General features: G+C 53.8%; 1 protein-coding gene across 5 annotated transcripts in view; it reads left to right on the top strand.

Annotated features, from left to right (window-relative positions):
• LOC140188938 (transcriptional-regulating factor 1-like) overlaps positions 1-24,849 on the top strand; it is a 170,410-nt gene that overhangs the window by 103,298 nt on the left and 42,263 nt on the right. Inside the window, exons 1-2 of one of the 5 annotated variants that reach the window (XM_072245589.1) lie at positions 10,700-10,821; positions 17,284-17,357. The exons of 2 other annotated variants lie outside the window; for them this stretch is intronic. The gene's annotated coding sequence lies outside the window, so the exon portion shown is untranslated. Of the gene's footprint in view, positions 1-10,699; positions 10,822-17,283; positions 17,358-22,584; positions 22,801-24,849 lie in introns of those variants that run through there. 2 more of the 5 variants (XM_072245590.1, XM_072245588.1) reach the window with 2 other exon arrangements.

Here is a 24,849-nt window from a genome sequence, read left to right as displayed (position 1 = left end):
GCACAAGTGGTGGATGGGAGCTCGACTTCAACGTTGAAGAGAAGTTTGGATGGGTACAAGGTGTGGAGAGACTAGGCAGACGAATGGCTTGAGACAGACAGGGAGGGCCTGCATCTGTACTGGGCCCAGGACTGCTTCAAACAACCAAACCGTTTTAATTTCTCAAAGAACAAAGCAGGAAACACAGACCACAGTCAGGCAGAGGGAATTGGCACCGATATTTTCAAATGACAGCCTTTCCTCAACGACGCACAGAGGCTGTGACTGATCTCGGGCATTTTCTGTTTTAATTTCAGTCTTTCCAGTTCTGTTTTATGTAAAGTTTTCACCTCTTTCAATGTTTTTTTTTTAAATTTCCGAGTTGGTGCGATATCGAAAGGGACGTTATGTGAACGCAGTTGCGGGAAGGAAGGTTGAAGAGATATACTACACGTGGGAGGAGGGAGAACTGAGGGAGGGGCGGTGAGGACGGAGTGCTGAGGGAGGGGTGGTGAGGACGGAGTGCTGAGGGAGGGGCGGTGAGGACGGAGTGCTGAGGGAGGGGTGGTGAGGACGGAGCACTGAGGGAGGGGCGGTGAGGATGGAGTGCTGAGGGAGGGGCGGTGAGGACGGAGTGCTGAGGGAGGGGCGGTGAGGAGGGAGCACTGAGGAAGGGGCGGTGAGGACGGAGTGCTGAGGGAGGGGCGGTGAGGAGGGAGCACTGAGGGAGGGGCGGTGAGGACGGAGTGCTGAGGGAGGGGCGGTGAGGAGGGAGCACTGAGGAAGGGGCGGTGAGGACGGAGTGCTGAGGGAGGGGCGGCGAGGAGGGAGCACTGAGGGAGGGGCGGTGAGGACGGAGTGCTGAGGGAGGGGCAGTGAGGAGGGAGCGCTGAGGGAAGGGCGGTGAGGAGGGAGCACTGAAGGAGGGGTGGTGAGGACGGAGTGCTGAGGGAGGGGCCGTGAGGAGGGAGAACTGTGGGAGGGGCGGTGAAGAGGGAGCGCTGAGGGAGGAGTGGTGAGGACAGAGTGCTGAGGGAGGGGCAGGTAGGAGGGAGAACTGAGGGAGGGGCGGTGAGGAGGGAGCACTGAGGGAGAGGCGGTGAGGACAGAGTGCTGAGGGAGGGGCGGTGAGGACAGAGTGCTGAGGGAGTGCGGTGAGGAGGGAGAACTGAGGGGGGCGGTGAGGAGGGAGCACTGTAATGAGGAGGGAGTGCCGCACTGTGGGACAAACAGGGAGGAGGGAGCACTGCGCCATGGAGTTTTCGATGACAGTTCCTGTTGGGATGAGAACAGAGGTATCTCCTGTTGGGATGGGAACAGGGGTATCTCCTGTTGGGATGAGAACAGAGGTATCTCCTGTTGGGATGGGAACAGGGGTATCTCCTGTTGGGATGGGAACAGGGATATCTCTTGTTGGGATGGGAACAGGGATATCTCTTGTTGGGATGGGAACAGGGGTGTCTCCTGTTGGGATGGGAACAGGGGTATCTCCTGTTGGGATGGGAACAGGGGTATCTCCTGTTGGGATGAGAACAGAGCTATCTCCTTTTTGGATGGGAACAGGGGTGTCTCCTGTTGGGATGGGAACAGGGGTATCTCTTGTTGGGATGGGAACAGGGGTATCTCCTGTTGGGATAGGAACAGGGGTATCTCCTGTTGGGATAGGAACAGGGGTATCTCCTGTTGGGATGAATTTGGTCAGTTGGTTTATTATTGTTCCGACGTACAGGTTGTTTAAGTTCGTCATGGCCAGGAGAGGGAGGTAATGGGGACAACCTCCCACTACCTATTAAATGCTCCCGATGGCTTGTGTCTCAAATGGCCTCTGACACCCGGTCCAGCTCCCGGCCTTCACGTGTGGCTTAGCTACTGAGCCCGGCAGAACCGTTTCTACTGACAGGAGAAGGGGCGAAGGCGGGCTACTGGCGCCTTAAGACCAGCCGCTCTGGGCAGATGCGGCTGCACCCACTCGTGGGGAAGGTTTCGGGAGTAAACCCCGAGGGAAAAATCTAAGGCAGTCCTACGCTGAGTTCAGCGCTGACTGCGGCGCCGCTGGTCCCCGCCGTTCCTTTTGGCTCACCTGATGTGCAGCAGGTTTCCCTCCACACCGTACCGCCCGGGCTCGCGTGTCCAGACGCAACATCCGTAGCTGACCTGGACCGACGGCGGCTTCGACTGAGGGACAGCGAAAATCTTCATTTCACACGCCGCCTGTACAAGACCGTTTCACCAGATCAGTACATGGAGGGTGGGACAAGGGGAAAAGCGGCAACACGATGCAGAATAAAGTGTTATGTCACAGAGAAAGTGCAGTCAAACCAGAGAAAATCTGCAGGTGCAACACACCCAGAATGCTGGAGGAACTCAGCGGGCCAGGCAGCATCTGTGGACGTTTCGGGCCAAGTCTCTTCATCGGGACCTGATGTAATTGACACCCTGCTGAAGGGTCTCGGCCCGGAACGCCAACTGTCCTTTTTTCTTCCCACAGAAGCTGCCTGGCCTGCTGAGTTCCCCCAGCGTTTTTGGGTGCGTCCCTAACGAGGTAGATCGTGAGGCCAAGAATCTATCTTATCGACCGAGGAGATCACTCAGTAGTCTGATAAGGTCGGGGCAGAATCTGCCCCTGAGCCTAGTGGGACGAGCTTTCAGGCTTTTGTATCTTCTGCCCGATGGGAGAGTGTCCGGGGTGGGTGGGGGAGGTGGTCTTTGATGATGCTGGCTGCTTTACTGAGACAGTGAGATGTGTGTGTGTGTGTGTGTGTGTGTGTGTGTGTGTGTGTGTGTGTGTGTGAGAGAGAGATTTCTGCATTCTCCCTGTGATTGTCCAGCTTCCCCCGGGTGCTCAGGTAGCCTCCCAAATCCCAACGACGTGCAGGGTGGGTGGGTTGATGGCCCCTGTGCTGTGTGGGTGAGGGGTGGAGCTGGTGTGACTGGGGGGATATGGAGCTTGCATCGTCGACGGTCGCGGAACGGAGGCCAGAGGTGCCCAGGCAGACCCTTCAGCCGGCAGTACTGTTCTGGACTAACCAAACTGCTGAGTAAAAGCCATCTCCTCTCCTCAGCCGACACGACGTCCACATCCACACGCCTATCCCAACACCTCTATCGTACCCGCTGCCACCACCCCTGGTAGTGCGTTCCACACACCCACCACTCTCTGTGTAAAACAACTTGCCTTGCACAACTTTAAACTTCTCCCCTTCTCCCCTCTCACCTTTAATGCACACATCCCCTGGTGTTAGACATTTTACCATTATGCCCCTCATAATCTTACAAACCTCTGTCAGATCTCCCCTTAGCTTCCGATGCTCCAGAAAAAACAACCCAAATTTGTCCAGCCTCTCCTGATAGCATCCACTAGTCTTGCGAGGCCATGGATCTGCGCCTGGAAAGTCTTCACTCTCCAGGGCGCAGGCCTGGGCAAGGTTGTGTGGAAGACCGGCAGTTGCCCATGCTGCAAGTCTCCCCTCTCCACAACACCGATGTTGTCCAAGGGAAGGGCATTAGGGCCGATACAGCTTGGCAGCGGTGTCGTCGCAGAGCAATGTGTGGTTAAGTGCTCTCTAAACCAGGCAGCATGCTGGTGAACCTCTTCTGCACCCTCTCCAAAGCCTCGACATCCCTCCTATAATGGGGTGACCAGAAATGTACGCAATACTCCAGGTGAGGTTTAACCAGAGTTTAATAAAATTGTAATGCAGCTTCCTGTCTGTTGAACCCAGCTGAGCGGCTTCACCGCTCTATCATCTTATTTAGCCAGCACAGACTCGATGGGCTGAAGGGCCCACTTCTGCACTGTACCTGCCTGTGACTCAATGAGATCTCCTCTGGGCCCTAATCACAGCCCGTCCTTCCCCTCTCCGCCCCTCGCTGAACCACCATCCCTGTTGATTGTCTCTCGGGGACGTCACGTCACAGTTGTCTGGGGTGCAGTTCTGGTCACTCTGTCCGTAGGAAGGGATGCCGCTATTTACGAGTTTGTCCCCCGGTGGCGGAGGGAGGGACAGGGTGCCGATCGAGCGTCAGGCTTCTCGAGTGCTGTTGGAGCCATGCTCACCCAAGCGAGTAGAGAGTGCTCCCTCCCACCCACAGCCTGTGCCGTGGAGATGGGTGAGGGCCGATGAGGGTAGTGCGGCGGATGCTGTGTGTATGCGGAGGGTGTCCCGTCATGCCTCTGACCTGTGCCGTGGAGATGGGGAGCAGCCTTTGGGGTGTCAAGAGGTGGCCACCAAGAGGAATCAAATTTGCTCTCTCTCTCTGTTCAGCAACTCTTCCTCTTCGTCCTCCTCTCTCCCTTTCTTCCCCTCACTCTCTCATTTCTCTCATCTCCCCCCTCTCTCTCCCCTCTCTCCCCATCTCTCTACCCCCATATCTCACTCTCATCTGCTCTCTCTCCCTTTTTCTTTCCTACCATCCTGCTCCCTCCTCTCTCCCTCCCTCTCTCCTACTCTCCCACCAGTTCCCTTCTCCCCCTCCTTCTTTCCTACCCTCCCTCCCCTCCTCTCTCTCCCTTCCTCCTTCTCCTCTCTCTTTCTCTCCTTCTCTATCTCCCTCCTTCTCTCTCTTTCTTTCTCTCTCTCTCTCTCACTCTATCTCTCCCTCCCTCCCTCTCTCTATCTATCTCTCTCTCTCTCTCACTCTATCTATCTATCTCTCCCTCCCTCCCTCTCTCTATCTCTCTCTCTCTCTCTTTCTCTCTCAGTCACCCACACACCTACCTGGGTAAAAGGTCAGCATATGTAAACTTTAGTCAAACCGAGAGCCTGCACCGTTCAGCAGTGACGCCAGAGCTGAAGTGCGAGCGGGTACCTTGCCTGAGTCAGCATGAGAAAAGGAGCAAAGGGGCGGGGAGAGAGAGCACAGCTCGCTCCTGGGACAGAGAGGCACACAGGGCGTCCATCTCTGCTATGCTCAGCCGGCAGCCTGCTCGACTGAGGCGGGAGGATGTCCGTCCCCCGGGGCAGAGATGTCGGAAGCAGGAGGGCAGAGGTATGAGTTAAAGAGTGTGGGAGTCAGAGTCAAGTTCATTGTCGTCTGCACAAGTCCACGCGTGTACAGATGCAGCAGTATTGCAGGCACAAAGCACCAGATACTCGACGTTCACATGTAAAACATCAGCATAAATCGTTTGCACTTTTTACGAGAAACCATCGCTTTGAACGACAAACCCCACTGCAGTGCGGTACCGAGACGGTGATTAGGGCTGTGCCGGTCGGTTCGAGAACCGAATGGTCGGAGGGAAGCAGCCGTTCCTAAACCTGGTGGTGTGGGGCTTCTGGCTTCTGGACCTGCGAGGAGATGCACTGGCCCAAGTGCTGGGGGATTTTTTTCATCGGGGATGTTGATATTGTGCACAATTTTGGTCTCCCACCTACAGGAAAGATATAAGTAAGGTTGAAAGAGTGCGGAGAAAATTTACAAAGATGTTGCCGGGTCTGGAGGACCTACGGCAAAAGGAAAGATTGAATTGGTGAGGACTTCATTCCTTGGAGTGTAGAAGATTGAGGGGAGATTTGATAGAGGTGTACAAAATTATGAGGGGTAGAGATTGGGTAAATGCAAGCAGGCTTTTTCCACTGTAGTTGGGTGGGGCTACAACTAGAGGTCATGGGTTAAGGGTGAAAGGTGAAAAGTTTAAGGAGAACATGAGGGGAAATTTCTCAACTCAGAGGGTGGTGAGAGTGTGGAACGAGCTGCCAGCACAAGTGGGGCATGCGAGCTCGATTTCAACATTGAAGCGAAGTTTGGATAGGTACATAGATGGGAGGGGTGTGGTCCCAGTGCAGGTGGATGGGAGTAGGCAGTTTAAATGGTTTTAGCATGGACTAGATGGGCCAAAGGGCCTGCTTCTGTGCTGTACCTCTCTATAACTCCACGATTCTATGTTGCCCTCTCTTTCCATTACATTTCGTATTGGCTTATTATTGTCACGTGTAAGGAGATACAGTGAAAAGCTTGCCCTGTATATTGTCCATATGGGTCAGATCATTGAGGTCGTACAAGGGGCAAAACTAGAACAGAATGCAGAATAAAGTCACAGAGAGAGTGCAGTGCAGGGAGGCAACATAGTGGGAGATCATAACGAGGTAGATTGTGAGGTCAAGAATCCATCTCATTGAACTAGGGAACCATTCAGGAGTCTGATAACATCGGGGTAAAGGCTGTCCTCGGGCCTGGTGGGGCGAGCTTTCGGGCCTTTGTATCTTCTGCCCGACGGGAGGGGGGAGGGGGGAGGAGAGAGAGTGTCCAGGGTGGGTCGGGGGGGGTGGTCTTTGATTACACTGACTGCTTTACTGAGACAGTGAGGAGTGTAGACAGAGTCCACGGAGGGGAGGCTGGTTTCCGTGATGAGCTGAGCTGTGCCCGCGACTCCCCGCGGTTTCTCGCGTTCACAGGCAGAGCAGTTCCCATCCCGAGCCGGGATGCATCCGGACGGGATGCTCCCTGTAGTTTGTTCGTTCATTACGTGCCATGTTGTGGGACATAGGAGATCGTGGTCTTTCCAAGACCGTGATTGTTCTTGGCAAATTTTTTCTACAGGAGTGGTTTGCCATTGCCTTCTTCTGGGCAGTGTCTTTACAAGACGTGTGACTCCTTTTTATATATATAGGCATCCGTTAGTCTTGTGAGACCATGGATTTGCGGCTTGGAAGGTTTCCAGGGTGCAGGCCTGGGCAAGGTTGTATGGAAGACCGGCAGTTGCCCATGCTGCAAGTCTCCCCTCTCCATGCCACCAATGTTGTCCAAGGGAAGGGCATTAGGACCCATACAGCTTGGCACCGGTGTCGTCGCAGAGCAATGTGTGGTTAAGTGCCTTGCTCAAGGACACAGCACGCTGCCTCGGCTGGGGCTCGAACTCACGACCTTCAGATCACCAGACCGATGCCTTAACCACTTGGCCACACGCCAACACGTGACCCCACCTCCACCCTCTAGCCATTATCAATACCCTTCAGAGACTGTCTGCCTGGCGTCACCGGTCGCATAACCAGGATTTGTGATGTGCACTGGCCGCTCATACGACCGTCCGCCACCAGCTCCCAAGGTTTCACGTGACCCCGATCGAGGCGTTAAGCAGGTGTCGCACCTTGTCCAAGGGTGACCTTCAGGCTAGCGGAGGGGAGGAGCACCTTACACTTCCTTTGGTCGAGACGTACCTCCACCCCAACACCCTGCCTCTCTTTAGTGCCTCAATAAAAGTTGGTAACAATCTATGGGGACGTGCCGAACTTCCTTAACTGGTTGGTGAGATTTCTTGGCTGTGACATCAACGTGGTGGGACCAGGAATGGCTATAGTTGATGTTCACACCAGGGATCCCGGAGCTGTCAGCCCTCTCACACTCAACTCTGTGTTGATGTAGACAGGAGCATTTTCACTCCCCCCACCCCCGCAGGTCCTGAAGTCAACGGTGGAGAGGGACATGCACGTGGGGTTGTTGAGCAAAGTCCACTCCTTTCTGCAGCTCCTCGACGCATGCACAGCAATGCATGTGCACAGGCGCAACAGGAGACATGCAGACGGATGCGTTGCGTCAGATAAACAGCTCAGGCAGACTTGGCAGGGGAGGGGGTGGGGGCGGATGTTTTTGCTGCTGCCTCTTCGAAGGGAGGGGGCGTGTGGTTTCGGGTCTTCGATGTTTCTCTCATTCATCATACGAGGAACGTTTGATGGCTCTGGGTCTGTACTCGCTGGAATTCAGAAAGATGAGAGGGGGGGGGATCTCATTGAAACCTTTCGAATGTTGAAAGGCCTGGACAGAGTAGATGTGGAAAGGATGTTTCCCATGGTGGGGGAGTCTAGGATGAGAGGGCACAGCCTCAGGATAGAGGGGTGCCCTTTCAAAACAGAGATGTGGAGAAATTTCTTTAGTCAGAGGGTGGTGAATTTGTGAAATTTGTTACCACAGGCAGCTGTGGAGGCCAGATCGTTGGGTGTATTGAAGGCGGAGATTGATAGGTTCTTGATTGGACATGGCATCAAAAGGCTTCGGGGAGAAGGCTGGGAACTGGGGTTAGGGAGGAGACAGAAAAAAAGGATCAGCCATTATTGAATGGCAGAGCAGACTCGATGGGCCGGATGTCCTAATTCTGCCCCTATGTCTTATGGTCTTGTGGTCTTCTTGTTTCGTGGGTGTCTGTGAAGAGTAAGAATTTCAGGTTGTATACTGTACACATTCTCTGATGTTAAAGGAACTTTAATATAAAACGTAAAATCCATAGCGGAATTAGATAAACGGCATCTTTTTCAGCATTCACATGAAAAATATCACTTAAACATAAATTATACGCACTTTTTAACAAGAAAGCTCAACTAGAACAGCGTACACAACGGTCACGGTGTTACTATCCTGAGCTGGTGATTCCGGTTGTGCCGTTTTGTTCAAGAACTGAACGGTTGAAGGGGAGTATCAAGCATCACATAGCGATGCTCTTGGAAGGAGAGGCCTGCTGGACCTAATATTACATGACACCTTTATACACTAAAGATCAAAGTTAACAGCAGGACAATTTTACAGTTACAGTGTATCTACAATGCTTCCTTTGGTTTACATGCAGTTTCTACTCTCCTCCAGCTTCGCACCCATGCTCCAGACACCCAACGTGAAAGTCAATTCCCACCGACTCCGAGCCGAGTTCATGCTTACGCAGGCTTCTGTGGATAAGTAGAAGGTTATTGTTCAGAGCTGCATCTTAAATTCAAGCTACAATCCCCAGTCAGATCTGAAGACTGGTTGGTGTTAAAATTTTAGTATTTGCTAAATACCATAACTCCAGAATATGCCTTAACATTGTGCCGACCTTTTAATCCACTCCAAGATCAGACTAACCCTTCCCTCCCACATGGCCCTCCATTTTTCTATCATCCACGTGCTTATCACGTCCCTGATGAATCTGCCTGTACCATCACCCCTGGCAGGGTGTTCCACACACCCACCACTCTCTGTAAAAAACTTACCTCTGACATCCCCCCTATACTTTTCTCCAATCACCTGAAAATCATGCCCCCTCATATTAGCCACTTCCACCTGGGGACAAAGTCTCTGGCTGTAAACTCTAGAAAGATGAGCTTTATTTGTCACGTGTACATCAAAACATACAGTGAAACACGCCATTTTGCGTCGCCGAACTAACGCGGACTGAGGATAGAGTCAGGCAGCACCAACACAGCGCGCCCGCGACCCGCTGTCCCTAACCCCTACGTCTTCGGAGTGTGGGAGGGAACCGCAGCACCCGGGGGTCCCTCAGCATCACCCTCCCTGAACGAGAAGGCTTCCAAAGGAGGCTGAGGCAAGCAAGGCTCACTCCCTCCCCCACACACCTCCACAACCCCCTCCATCTTAACTGCGTTTTACAGGAGCACCGTTGAGAGCATCCATCTGGTCTGGGAGCAGCCGAGCGTCAGACTGAAAGTCCCTACAGAGGACTGTGAGAGTGGCCAAGAGGATCATAGGGGTCTCCCTACCGTCTATCAGGGACATTTATCAGGAGCGCTGTGTACGCAGGACCCTTAGTATTATCAAGGATCCCACCCATCCATCCAGCATCCTCTTTGACTTTCTACCACCAGGCAGGAGACTCCGATGCGTAAAGACAAGAACGGTCAGGATGGGAAACAGCTTCTTCCCTCAGGCCATTAGGCTTCTGAACTCCCGGCCGCATTGCATTTGAAGTTAATTCACTGGTTAATCTGTTCTGTACCTGACAATATTTAATATTGATGCACTTTAGTTTGTTATTTGTGTGTGATTCATCTGTAGATTTAATTCTTACCTTCCTAAGTTACTGTGTGTTCTGTATGCCTGTGTGCTTTACACCCTGGTCTGGAGAAACGTTGTCTCATTTGACGGTATACATGTACATGGTTAAATGACGATAAACTTGACATGATAGATCCCACGTAGTCACGGGGAGGAACGTAGAGACATCGGCGGGAGTTAAACGTGCAAAGCATTGTGCTGGCCTGCACAGCACCCTGCCACCCTCTGCTGTGGTTTGGATGCCTCTAGTGGTCTTGTGTACCTCTGTCAAGCTGCCCTCGAACCCGGTGGGGTGGAACTTCAGGTCTTTCCACCTCCTGCTGGTGGTCGTGGCTCCAGGCGAGATACGGGGCCAGTTCAGCTCCACCCTGCACTGAACTAAAGTGTCCATGGACGGACTCTCTTTGCAGACTTGAGCTCAGAGCGTGATTCCCTTGCGTTTACTATTTGCATGATTTGTCTTTTTCTCTCTCTCTCACATTGGGAGCTCAACAGACTTTTTGTTAAAATGGGTCTCTCTGCTGAAGGGTCTGGGTCCGAAAGGTCGACTGTTTACTCTTTTCCAGAGATGCAGCCTGGCCTGCTGAGTTCCACCAGCATCTCCTTTGTGTGTGTTGCTCGGATTTCCGGATTTCCAGAATCCGCAGATCTTCTCTTGTTCCTTTGTTGAGCGGGTCTCAAGTTTGTATAATGTCTTCACACTTTGATAATAAATGTACCTTGAACTTTGGTAGGCTCAAGGAGAAGGTTTGGAGATCTGAGGAGGAATTTGTAACGCCCCCAGCCACCCTCCCGGAGTTGGGTTGGGGTCTGTAACTCACTTCCCTGGGAGGCAGAGTATATGGGCGAATGTTCGATCTGTTGGACTGGTGAACTGGGTCAGACCCAAAGCAGCGACGGTCCATCTCCCTCCACAGACGCTGTCCGACCTGTCGCCTCCCTCCGGATTCATGCGTGCTGCTCCACCTCGAGGGCTAGCAGGGACCAGGTGGTCCGAGTGGCCTGTTTCCGCACTGTGTGACCCCAAGAAGGGCAAGACCTCTGACCTGATGTGAGGGCAGTGAACGACCTTTGAGGCGGAAGGTAGGAGAGGGGTGGTCAACGCCGGGGATTGGGTGGGGGAGGGGTCTCCCTGAACAAGGGGCACACAGAGACACAGGGAGATGTGCAAAGTAGACATGCAGATGGTAACTCTCTTGGTCTGTGGGTCCCACACCAGCCCAGAGCCTACAGATGCAGGGGACAGGGTGCATAATCTTTGACCCCAGAAGGTCACGACGCAGAGTTAAGAGCCACTGACTGATCATATTCCGTCCCATCGCACACTCCTGGGGTCAGGCACTGAGTGAAGCTCCCTCCACATAATCCCATCACACACTCCCAGGGTCAGACACAGTGAAACTCCCTCCACACCGTCCCATCAAACACTCTCGGGGTCAGACACAGAGTGAAACTCCCTCTACACCGTCCCATCACACACTCCTGGGGTCAGACACAGAGTGAAGCTCCCTCTACACCATCCCATCACACACTCCCAGGGTCAGACACTGAGTGAAGCTCCCTCTACACCATCCCATCACACACTCCCAGGGTCAGACACAGAATGAAACTCCCTCTACATCGTCCCAACACACACTCCCGGGGTCAGGCACAGAGTGAAACTCCCTCTACACTGTCCCATCACACTCCCGGGGTCAGACACAGAGCTAAGCTCCCTCTACACTGGCCCATCACACACTCCCAGGGTCAGACACAGAGTGAAGCTCCCTCCATACCGTCCCATCACACACTCCCAGGGTCAGGCATAGAGTGAAACTCCTCCATACCGTCCCATCACACACTCCCGGAGCCAGACACAGAGTGAAACTCCCTCTACCCCGTCCCATCACACACTCCCGGAGTCAGACACAGAGTGAAGCTCCCTCCACACCGTCCCATCACACACTCCCGGGGTCAGAGACAGAGTGAAGCTCCCTCCACACCGTCCCATCACACACTCCCGGGGTCAGACATAGAGTGAAGCTCCCTCCACACCGTCCCATCACACACTCCTGGGGTCAGACATAGAGTGAAGCTCCCTCCACACCGTCCCATCACACAATCCCGGGGTCAGACACACAGTGAAGCTCCCTCTACACCGTCCCATCACACACTCCCGGGGACAGACGCAGCGTGAAGCTCCCTCCACACCGTCCCATCACACACTCCCGGGGTCAGAGACAGAGTGAAGCTCCCTCTACACCGTCCCATCACACACTCCCGGGGTCAGACACAGAGAGAATATCCCTCCGCACCGTCCCATCACACGCTGTCGAGGTCAGAGAGACTGCAACTCCCTCCGCACCGTCCCATCGCACTCCCTTGGGTTAAATTGTGAAAGACACAGTTTTTCTAGAAAGCCACTTCCTTTTTCTGTTGGTTCCTTTGGGAACCGGCTGGCCTCTCTCTCGAGTACACGGTTCCGACTGAGAGACTCGCAAAACCTCAGGAGATCCCCAGCTCAGCTGAAGAAAGAGAATTCATTGGGTAGCGTGGCAGGTCAGGCCAGCACGGCGATACAGAACGAGGGCAGGTGTCCTTGGCGACCCCCGAAAGCCGGTGGTCTTTCCTGGTTGGCCGCCGGTGACCAGCGGCGCTCTGCAGGTGCAAGCGTTGGGATCGCTTCCGTTAACAGTGTATATCAGTGATTTGGACGATGGAATTGATGGCCTGGTGGTCACGTTTACAGACAATGTGAAGATAGGTGGAGGGGCAGGTAGTGTTGAAGACTCACACAAATTGGGAGAACGGGCAGATGGAGTACCGTGTCTGTCGGGAAGTGTACGGTCACGAACTTTGGTAGAAGGAATGAAACCATAGACCGTTTTCCAGTGGGGGGAGAAAATTCAAACATTCGTGGGGCAAAGAGATTCCCTGAAGGCTAATTCGCGGGGCTGAGTCAGAGGTGGGGATGCGATGACAGCTTTCATCTCGAGGGGACGGGAATACAAAAGTGAGGATGCGATTGTGAGTCATTGGTCAGACCACATCTGGGGTATTGTGAGCTGCCTTGGGCCGCTCATCCAAGAGAGGGAGGGGTGCCGTTGGCAGAGGTTCGGGGAAAGATCGCGAGCAAGGGCCCGGGAGTGAAGGGGTTAACATACGGTGCCGTGCGAAAGTCTTAGGCACCCTAACCATATATGTGCGACGATAAATTCTCCTGAGACGATAACACTGGGCTGAATGGGGAGCGTTTGATGACTCTGGACCTCCACTCGCTGGAGTTTAGAAGAATGAGGTGGGGGGACCTCATTGAAACCTATCGAATGGTGAAAGGCCTCGATAGAGTGGATGTGGAGAGGATGTTTCCTATAGTGGGGGAGTCTAGGACCAGAGCGCACAGATAGAGTGGATGTGGAGAGGATGTTTCCTACAGTGGAAGAGTCTAGGACCAGAGGACACAGATAGAGTGGATGTGGAGAGGATGTTTCCTATAGTGGGGGAGTCTAGGACCAGAGGACACAGATAGAGTGGATGTGGAGAGGGTGTTTCCTACAGTGGGGGAGTCTAGGACCAGAGGACACAGATAGAGTGGATGTGGAGAGGGTGTTTCCTACAGTGGGGGAGTCTAGGACCAGAGGACACAGATAGAGTGGATGTGGAGAGGACGTTTCCTACAGTGGGGGAGTCTAGGACCAGAGGACACAGATAGAGCGGATGTGGAGAGGACGTTTCCTATAGTGGGGGAGTCTAGGACCAGAGGGCACAGATAGGGTGGATGTGGAGAGGACGTTTCCTATAGCGGGGGAGTCTAGTACCAGAGGGCACAGATAGGGTGGATGTGGAGAGGACGTTTCCTATAGTGGGGGAGTCTAGGACCAGAGGGTACAGATAGAGTGGATGTGGAGAGGACGTCTCCTATAGTGGGGGAGTCTAGGACCAGAGGACACAGATAGAGTGGATGTGGAGAGGATTTTTCCAATAGTGGGGGAGTCTAGGACCAGAGGACACAGATAGAGTGGATGTGGAGAGGATGTTTCCTATAGTGGGGGAGTCTAGGACCAGAGGACACAGATAGAGTGGATGTGGAGAGGGTGTTTCCTACAGTGGGGGAGTCTAGGACCAGAGGACACAGATAGAGTGGATGTGGAGAGGGTGTTTCCTACAGTGGGGGAGTCTAGGACCAGAGGACACAGATAGAGTGGATGTGGAGAGGACGTTTCCTACAGTGGGGGAGTCTAGGACCAGAGGACACAGATAGAGCGGATGTGGAGAGGACGTTTCCTATAGTGGGGGAGTCTAGGACCAGAGGGCACAGATAGGGTGGATGTGGAGAGGACGTTTCCTATAGCGGGGGAGTCTAGTACCAGAGGGCACAGATAGGGTGGATGTGGAGAGGACGTTTCCTATAGTGGGGGAGTCTAGGACCAGAGGGTACAGATAGAGTGGATGTGGAGAGGACGTCTCCTATAGTGGGGGAGTCTAGGACCAGAGGACACAGATAGAGTGGATGTGGAGAGGATTTTTCCAATAGTGGGGGAGTCTAGGACCAGAGGACACAGATAGAGTGGATGTGGAGAGGATGTTTCCTATAGTGGGGAGTCTAGGATCAGAGGACACAGATAGAGTGGATGTGGGGGGATTTTTCCTGTTCTGGGGGAGTCTCGGACCAGAGGACACAGCTTCAGAGTAGAAGGATGTTCCTTTGGAACAGTGATGAGGAGGAATATTTTTTAGCCAGAGGGTGGTGGGTCTGTGGGATTCATTGCCACAGGCGGCTGTGGAGGCCAAACTATTGGGTGTATTTAAGGCGGAGGTTGATTGGTCCCTGATTAGTCAGGGGGTCAAAGGTTGCAGGGAGAAGGCAGGGGAACGGGGCTGAGAGAGAAAATAAATCAGCCTTGATGGAACGGCAGAGCAGATTCGGGGGGCTGAATGGCCTATTTCTGCTCCTTTGTGTAATGGTCTTATGGTCCTGCCCTCTGTGCTCAGTGGGGTGACTCAACGGAGAGGGACACAAGTGCTTCCACACCTCACGGAGACGGGAACCCTCTCTCTAACCCTAGGCTGCCTGAATTTTAGCGCAGACGCCCGGTCACTGATTCGCTGTGCTTCGTTCTCCCGTGGAGTTGGACTCTCGAGTCACAGGGCCTCACAGAGCAGAGGCCGGCCGATCGACCCGACTCGTCCTTGTGACCCTAGGCGCCCGTCTCAACCAGTCGCATCCGTCTGAGTCTGGCCCATGTCACTCTGAACCTTCCCCGTCCACACACCGGTCGAAATGTCTTTTAAACCTTGGGAAACTTTAAATTAATCAACTTTTCTTTCTCTCTCTCTCTCTCTCACTTTCCTTCCTTCCTTCCTTCCCCTTCCGGGCCTTCGAGCCACACCACCCAGCACACAGTGACGATCCACCTTATCAACACCCCTTGCGGTTTATAAACTTTCAGCCGCCGTCAGTCGAGAGAAAGCCGTCCCAGCCTGTGCGGCCTGACCTAATAACTCACACCCTCCAATCCAGTAACAGCCTTGCAATTGTTTTCCGGTTGAATCACCTCCTTCCTATAGTTGGGTGACCAGAACCTCACACATCACTCCTTGTACAGTCTCGCTAACGTCCGGTACTGCTGTAAATTGACGTCCCATGTCCGATCTAATCCCCTTTGGAAAGTAAGTTCCTATTGAATCCATTTTCAGCACCGGCATCTCCAGTGTTGCCTTTTAAACCTAGGAACAGGCCCTTCGGCCCTCAGTGTCTGTGCTGTACACGATGCTAAATCAAATTAAATTTCTCCTGCACATGGTCCATATCCCTCCATTCCCTATAGGAAACATCCTCTCCACATCCACTCTATCTGTGTCCTCTGGTTCTAGACTCTCCCACTACAAGAAACATCCTCTCCACATCCACTCTATCGATTCTTTCCAACATTTGATATGCTTCAATGAGATTCCCCCCCTCCACTCTTTCTTCTAAATTCCAGCGAGTACAGGCCGGGGCCACAAAACACTTCTCATGTGTTAACCCTTTCACTCCCAGGATCATTCTCATGAGCCTCTCCTGAACCCTCGGCCAACACCAACAATTCCTTTCTCAGGTGAGGAGCCCGAAACAGCTCAAAATACTCCAAATGTGGTCTGATTAATGCCTCAACATTGCACTCATCCTGCAAGGAGGATGTAAACAGATTAGGAGGACGGGCAAAGAAGTGGCAGATGGGATACAGTGTCAGGAAGTGTATGGTCGTGCACAGTGGTAGAAGGATTAAAAGCGTAGTCTGTTTTCTAAATGGAGAGAAACTTCAACAATCCAAGGTGCAAAGGGATTTGGGAGTCTTCGTGCAGGATTTGCTGACAGTTAATTTGCAGGTTGAGTCCGTGCTGGTGAGGAAGGCAAATCCAATGTTAGCATTCTTTTCGAGAGGACTAGAATATAAAAGCAAGGATGTAATTTTGAGAATTTATGAAGCACTGGTGAGGCCTCACTTGGGGTATTGCAGGCGGTTTTGAGCCCCTTATCTTTGAAAGGATGTGCTGACATTGGAGAGGCTGCAAAGGAGGTTCACAAAAATGATTCGAGGATTGAAAGGATTGTCATTTGAGGGGAGTTTGATGTCTCTGGGCCTGTACTCACTGGAATTTAGAAAAGTAGGTGGGGGGGGGTCTCATTGAACCCTATTGAATGGTGAAAGGCCTTGAGATGTGGAGAGGATATTTCCTATAGTGGGGGGAGTCTAGGACCAGAGGGCACAGATAGAGTGGATGTGGAGAGGATGTTTCCCATAGTGGGGGAGTCTGGGACCAGAGGACACAGATAGAGTGGATGTGGAGAGGATATTTCCTATAGTGGGGGGAGTCTAGGACCAGAGGACACAGATAGAGTGGATGTGGAGAGGATGTTTCCTATGGTGAGGGAGTCTAGGACCAGAGGACACAGATAGAGTGGATGTGGAGAGGATATTTCCTATAGTGGGGGAGTCTAGGACCAGAGGACACAGATAGACTGGAGGTCGAGAGAATGTTTCCTATAGTGGGGGAGTCTAGGACCAGAGGACACAGATAGAGTGGATGTGGAGAGGATGTTTCCTATAGTGGGGGAATCTAGGACCAGAGGTATGTGACAGAGAGAGAGAGGGAAGGGGCAGATGGAGAGGATGGAAGGATGTGTGTGTGTGTGTGTGTGTGTGTGAGAGAGAGAGAGAGACAGAAAGAGGGGGAAGGGCAGATGGAGAGAACGGAGGAATGTGTGTAATAGAGAGAGAGAGGGAGAGAGAGAGAATGGCGAACGGAGAAAATGACTTTCTGCTTCTAGTAATTCAAGTTTTATTATCTTCCAGCTGACATATTTCACACTCTCACTTCCTTCTGAGTGAAGACGTTTCCCCTCAGGCTCTCCTTAAACTTTTCACCTCTCACCCTTAACCCATGACCTCAATGGAAAAAGCCTGCTTGCACTTACCCTATCCATCCTTCCAGAATTTTCCATACGTCTATCAAATCTCTTTCCAATCTTCTACATTCCAAGGAATAAAGCCCTAACCTGTTCAATCTTTCCTTATAACTCAGGTCCTCCAGTCCCGGCAACATCCTTGTAAATTTTCTCTGCACTCTTGCAACCTTGTTTACATCTCTTCCTGCAGGTAGGTGGCCAAAACTGCACTTTTTCTATATATATATATAGAAAGCACACTCTTCGACTTTTGAAATTCAGTTGCGGAACAAGAGAGCACGGTTGTAATTGTTAAAAACAGTCCATGGCCGACACAACAGACGCAGTATTTGATAAAATAGTTTTACAGTCATAAGCAGAGAAGAAACCCACGGGACACTCGGTAGCAGATCAGGGAATACTTGTGGGGAGAGGGAAAGTCCTGACGAAGAGTCATTGTCCCGAAATGTTCCGATTTTCTCTCCAAAGATGCTGCTTGTTCTGCTGAGCGTCCGCTATATAATCTGTGCAACGCACATCAAAGTTGCTGGTGAACGCAGCAGGCCAGGCAGCATCTCTAGGAAGAGGTGCAGTCGACGTTTCGGGCCGAGACCAGCGACTTTTATGTGTGCTGCTTGGAATTCCAGCATCTGCAGATTTCCTTGTGTTTGCGATATAATCTGTGATTATTTTTTAATTGGCAGCACGGTAGCGTAGCGGTCAGCACAACGGTTTACGGTGCAGGTAACCCGGGTTCGATTCCCGCCTGAGAGGGGTTTGCGCGTGGGTTTCCTCCGGGTGCTCTGGTTTCCTCCCAAAGACGAACCATTTGGTAGGTTAATTGGTCGTTGCAAATTAAATCGGGAGGTGGGGGGGGGGTGGTGTTTGCTGGTCGGTACAGCTCGGAGGGTTGACTCCGCGCTGTATCCCAGCATTTACAGTTGTCTTGCAGAGAGGGTCCCAGGCGGACAGAGCGAGCGAAACTTCTAGGGTCCGGCCGCGTCTCGCACGGCGGAAGGCGGATGACCGGGCTCGCTCACTGATCCTGTCCCAGCAGGAGCAGGGTGCAGCCCCGGCCTGAGGGATGTGAGAGCTGGGGGCGGAATTGACTGACGTTGCACTCTGCCGAGGTTAGTCAAAGCTGGAGGCCCTATCGCTCAGTCAGAGCGCGAGGACTGTCATACCGAAACACAACACAGGTCGCACACCATCACCATCACCACCAGCGGCGGAAGCCAGAGAGAGCTGGGAATTCCTGACACAGCAGCCTGGCCTGGCAGGCAGTGCGGCCCCTGAAAGTGTTGCCTCCACCCACCCGAAGATGCAAACAGAGTCACTTACAGTGTGAGATGGGATGGTGTGGAGGGAGCTTCACCCTGTATCTGACCCCGGGAGTGTGTGATGGGACGGTGTAGAGGGAGCTTCACTCTGTGTCTGACCCCGGGAGTGTGTGATGGGACGGTATGGAGGGAGATTCACTCTGTGTCTGACACCGGGAGTGTGTGATGGGACAGTGTGGAGGGAGATTCACTCTGTGTCTGACACCGGGAGTGTGTGATGGAACGGTGTGGAGGGAGATTCACTCTGTGTCTGACACCGGGAGTGTGTGATGGGACGGTGTAGAGGGAGATTCACTCTGTGTCTGACCCCGGGAGTGTGTGATGGGACGGTATGGAGGGAGATTCACTCTGTGTCTGACACCGGGAGTGTGTGATGGGACAGTGTGGAGGGAGCTTCACTCTGTATCTGACCCCGGGAGTGTGTGATGGGACGGTGTAGAGGGAGATTCACTCTGTGTCTGACCCCATTGGTGTGTGATGGGACGGTGTAGAGGGAACTTCACTCTGTGTCTGACCCCGGGAGTGTGTGATGGGACCGTGCGGAAGGAGTTTCACTCTGTGTCTGACCCCAGGAGTGTGTGATGGGGCGGTGTAGAGGGAGCTTCACTCTGTGTCTGACCACGGGAGTGTGTGATGGGACGGTGTGGAGGGAGATTCACTCTGTGTCTGACCCCGGGAGTGTGTGATGGGACGGTGCGGAGGGAGCTTCACTCTGTGTCTGACCCCGGGTATGTGTGATGGGACGGTGTAGAGGGAGCTTCACTCTGTGTCTCACCCCGGGAGTGTGTGATGGGACGGTGTGGAGGGAGCTTCACTCTGTGTCTGACCCCATTGGTGTGTGATACGACGGTGTAGAGGGAGCTTCACTCTGTGTCTGACCCCGGGAGTGTGTGATGGGATGGTGTGGAGGGAGCTTCACTCTGTGTCTGACCCCGGGAGTGTGTGATGGGACAGTGTGGAGGGAGCTTCCCTCTGTGTGTAAAGTGTGGACATTTGAGGGAGATGTAGGATGGGAGTAGTTTAATTCACAGAGGAGTAAACTTTGCTGGGTGAAAGTGTAGCTCTTTTTCTCAGCCCCGCGATAAATGGGTTAAGTGAGCTTGTGAAAGATGTGTTGAGAGTTCGAACGCGATGTTATCAACGCCGCCTGGTGTGGGCTTCGCTGCTCCTCGCTTCCTGTTCGTTCCCCGCATCTTTTTAGTGGTTTTGATACACGTAACATGGGTTTTCGTCAGGAGCTGTGGCCACTGCAGCCTCGCTGTGTGTGTTACACAACCCTGTTGTCTCCTGTCGCTATTTTTACCCGCTCCATCTCATCCGTTTGAACAATGCGTGCTGTTTCTGTGTGATCGGCGCTGGCCGGATATCGAGTGGAAGTGTGTGTGAGTGAGTGTGGCTGTGCAAGTGTGTGAGTGTGTATGTGTAGGTCTGAGTCTGTGTATGTGTATGTGCGTGTGTGTGTGTGTGTGTGTAGCAAACACACACACACACATTCACGCTCTCATGCACACAAACACAGGCACATGTCTGTACACACACTTACACATACACGCACACACACACACACAGCCCTGTTGTTCACACTTGGCCCTTCCTTCCATGTCTCGCCTGCGTTCTCCCTCTCTGCACACACAGACACACACACACAGGCACAGACACACACACACAAATGCACTCACACACACACACAAACACACATACACTCACAGTGACACACACACATACACACACAGACACACATACGTACACAGACACATACACACACAGACACACACACCCAGATACATACACAGACACACACGCACACACAGACAAACACACACACACAGACACATACACACAGAGACACACTCACACACACACCGACACATACACACAGAGACACACACAGAGACACACACACACGCGTATCTCTGCCCACTCCTGCCACCGACACCCTCTCACACACTTCCCCCCCACCCGTGAGGCTGCTCACGCACCCGTCGCACGCCCGCGTGCTCACACCTGTGCGCCTTGCACACCCAGCTTTCCCGCCTGTGCCCCTTTCACGTCTGCGCACACTCGGCACCGGACGGTCGCTCGCGCACTCCCAATTCCTGCACCAACGCACACCCTCCCGAGGCACCCTGCCACCCTGTACGGCAAGGAGCACCACGGCACAGACACAGGCCCTTCGGCCCATCTAGTGCATGCTGGATCATTCAAACCGCCTTCTCCCATCGACCTGCACCGGGACCATACCCCTCCCGTCCATGCCCCTGTCCAAACTTCTCTTAAATGTTGAAAGCGAAGCTCCCCTGCCGGCAGGTCGTGCGACGCTCTCACCCCACTCTGTCCCCTCATGTTCCTCTTCAACGTTTTCACCTTTCCCCTTTAACCCCTGGCCTCTATCACCCAACCTCGATGGGAAAAAGCCAGCTCGACTTTACCCTGTCTGTACCCCACATAATCTCTATCAACTCTCCCCTCATTCCCCCCACGCCCCCAGGGAATGAAGACCCTACCTGCGCGGCCTTTCCCCATAACCCAGCTCCTCCAGTCCCGGCAACCACGTTTGTAAAATTTCTCCAGGACTCTCTTCTTCCACAAAAGCTCTTTCACACGCCCCACACACCTGGCTCTGGGCACAGACCCTCGCACGCACCTGACACCCATCCACGGCCCTCACACAATAGCACTGGGACCCCCATCACACCCTGTGCTCACACCCACACATCATTTACACACGCAGCGTGGGTCTCGTAAATCTCCAACCCTTCCCCCGCCACAGGCCTCTCTCGGAGTGAGGGAGCGTCCCTCCCTACTGGTTCCCCCCTCCCCCACCACCACCTAGGGCTGCCAGCAGGAGGCCCCCACCGTCTCAGAAGAGGGCTGGGTGCGGAGGGGAGGAAAGAGAAGGAGGGAGGGAGAAAGAGACGAGAGAGAGAAGAATTGAGATGGATAGATAGAGAGAGGCACCCTCTCCCTCTTCCCGTTCACAGAGAACGAGAAATATTTATTTGGAGAGAAATTGGGTGAGAAAGGGGGAGGGGGGAGGAAGAGGGAGGGAGAGATAGGTGAAGAGTTTGGGAGAGAGAGATAGAGTGGGAGAGGACAAGATAAAGAGGCAGAGAGGGGAGGGACAGAGAAAGTGTGAGAAAGGGAGGGAGAATCAGAGCCTCAGAGAGGGAGAGAGAGATAGAGATAGAGACCGACAGGGAGAGAGGGAAAGAGAGAGAGAGACTGGGGGGGGGCGGTGGTGGGGAGAGAGGGAAGGGAGATGTGGGAGAGAGATGGTGGGAGAGAGAGATGGTGGGGGAGAGAGAGATGGTGGGAGAGAGGTGGTGGGAGAGAGATGGTGGGAGAGAGAGATGGTGGGAGAGAGAGATGGTGGGAGAGAGATGGTGGGAGAGAGAGATGGTGGGAGAGAGGTGGTGGGGGAGAGAGAGATGGTGGGAGAGAGATGGTGGGAGAGAGAGATGATGGGAGAGAGAGATGGTGGGAGAGAGATGATGGGAGAGAGAGATGGTGGGAGAGAGAAATGGTGGGAAAGAGATGATGGGAGAGAGATAGTGGGAGAGAAATGGTGAGAGAAAGATGGTGGGAGAGAGAGATGGTGGGAGAGAGAGATGGTGAGAGAGAGAGATGGTGGGAGAGAGAGATGGTGGGAGAGAGATGGTGGGAGAAAGATGGTGGGAGAGAGACAGACAGAGAGTGCGAGAGAGATATGGTGGGAGAGGTGGCGAAGAGAGAGGGAGTGTGGGAGAGAGATGGTGGGAGAGCGAGATGGTGGGAGAAAGATGGTGGGAGAGAGAGATGGTGGTAAAGAGACAGACGGAGAGTGCGAGAGAGAGATGGTGGGAAAGAGGTGGTGGGAGAGAGACAGACAGAGAGTGCGAGAGAGAGATGGTGGGAGAGGTGGCGAGGAGAGATGGAGTGTGGGAGAGTGGGGAAGAGGGGGTGAGAGAGATGGTGGGGGAAAGAGGTGGTGGGGAGACAGGGAGGGTAGAGAGTGGTAGAAAGGTGGTGGACAGCGCAGGACAGAGAGAGGGGTGGCGGGGCGGGGAAAGTTGCGCAAACCCAGCGGAGGAACTGATAGCTGACACAGCCGCTCGGGGCTGTGTGCGGTGACGGGGGAGAGGAAGTCTCAGTCTGGTTCAGAGTGACTTCATGGGGAGCCGGTGAACCAATGCGGCCAGGAAGCGAGAGCGGGTCACAGGCAGCCGAGCGGGGATGGCTGAGGCGGCCGGGCTGAGCTGGCTGGGTTGGACGGGGTCTTCAGCTGACCGCTGCGGCTCAGCGCCGGGGTCCGCCCTGATCGCCGGGCATGGAGGGGTGAGTCAGCCGGGGGGTGGGGGGCGAGATTTGGGAGGGGAGAGAGAGACTTGTCTCCCCGCTCGGGATTCCGACCCGAGATCCGGGTCGCCGGGATGGTGTGGGGGAGAGAGCCCGGTGCGGGGTGTCCCCTCCCTCTCCAGAGCCCAGGTCCCGCGTACAGCGGGCGGGGAGCTTGCTCCACACACCTCCTTCAAACGCGCCCCGTTTTGAAATGCCATGTCAGACATTTCAGCCCCGGGAGGCATCTCTGCCTCTCGCAATCTTCTAAACTCCTCCAGGGACGTTCCCAAGCGCCCCAGTCGTGGTCTGGTGAAATCCACCCCCCCCCCCTCAAATTTATAAACCTCCATCCGGTCTACGCTCAGCCACTCCAGAGAGAGAGGGAAAAAAACCAGGAGTGTCCAGTCTCCCTTTAATGCTCTCTAACCCAGGCGGCATCCTGGTAAACCTGTCCAAAGCCCCCACATCCTTCCTGCGACGGGCGACCAGGACTGAACTCAATCCTTCAGACGCTGACCAACGTTATAAAGTGGCCGGGCGATAAAGGCAGGCACCCTTCTCCGGACACAGGGCCTCCACGCCCTTCCTGTAATGGGGCGACCAGGACCTCGGACGACGCGGGGAGGCTGCCGGCAGGGTGGGGCGGACCTTCCCGGGTCTGGAGCTGGTGGCGTGCGGTGTCAGCCCTCGCCGCCGCGGAGTGCATCGACACGGAGCGATGTCGCCGGCTGGATAACAGCGTCCAGCATCGGAGACCACCCCTACCCCCAACCCTCCAACCCCCCAACACCACCCCGGCCATGCTCGCTGCTGCCACCATCAGGAAGGAGGTACAGGAGCCTCAGGACCCACACCTCCAGGTTCAGGAACAGTTATTACCCCTCAACCATCTGGTAGAAGGTACAGGAACCTTAGGACTCACACCGCCAGGTTCAGGAACAGTTATTACCCCTCAACCATCAGGAAGGAGGTACAGGAGCCTCAGGACCCACACCCACAGGTTCAGGAACAGTTATTACCCCTCAACCATCAGGAAGGAGGTACAGGAGCCTCAGGACCCACACCCACAGGTTCAGGAACAGTTATTACCCCTCAACCATCAGGGAAGAGGTACAGGAGCCTCAGGTCCCACACCACCAGGTTCAGGAACAGTTATTACCCCTCAACCATCAGGAAGGAGGTACAGGAGCCTCAGGACCCACACCCACAGGTTCAGGAACAGTTATTACCCCTCAACCATCAGGAAGGAGGTACAGGAGCCTCAGGTCCCACACCACCAGGTTCAGGAACAGTTATCACCCCTCAACCATCAGGAAGGAGTTACAGGAGCCTCAGGACCCACACCCACAGGTTCAGGAACAGTTATTACCCCTCAAACATCTGGTAGAAGGTACAGGGGCCTCAGGACCCACACCACCAGCTTCAGGAACAGTTATCACCCCTCAAGCATCAGGCTCCGGAACCAGAGGGGATAACTTCACTCACCCCAACCCTGAAATATTCCCACGATCTATGGACTCACTTTCGAGGGCTCTTCTCATGTTCTCGATATTTATTCCTTATTTATTATTATTATTTTGGTTCTTTTTGTATTTGCACAGTTTGTTGTCTGTCCTGTTGTCATTGACTCTATTGTGCTTCTTTGTATCTGCTGCGAATGCCCGCAAGAAAATGACTCTCGGGGGGTTGCACAGTACATGGTGAGAGACAGGTACAGCCCTGTGCAAAAGTCTTAGACATAGAGCTGGGGGTTTTGCCCAGCACTGTATTTGTCCACGAGGAGAGGGGAGCCAGTTTGTAAATCCGGCGGGAGCAAAGGACGCTGGAGATGGCGAGGGTGGGGCGCCGGCGGGAGGGGCGTGGGACAGGTGGCAGGGAAGGAGTGCCAGGAGGCAGGGGGTATCATCTGGCCACCAGGCAAGGTCATTTGATTCCAAACAATCGGTTTATTGATCATTTCAGAATGTCTCTCAGCTGCTTCCCGCTCCCTCCCCTCTCCCTGCCCCCTTCCCACTCCCAGTCCATGATAGAGACCCATATCAGAAT

The sequence above is a fragment of the Mobula birostris genome, chromosome 28 (genome assembly GCF_030028105.1).
Source record: "Mobula birostris isolate sMobBir1 chromosome 28, sMobBir1.hap1, whole genome shotgun sequence".
Lineage (NCBI taxonomy): Eukaryota > Metazoa > Chordata > Chondrichthyes > Myliobatiformes > Myliobatidae > Mobula > Mobula birostris.
Note: the sequence above shows the minus strand (reverse complement) of the source record. Positions and strands in the feature narration are given on the sequence as shown.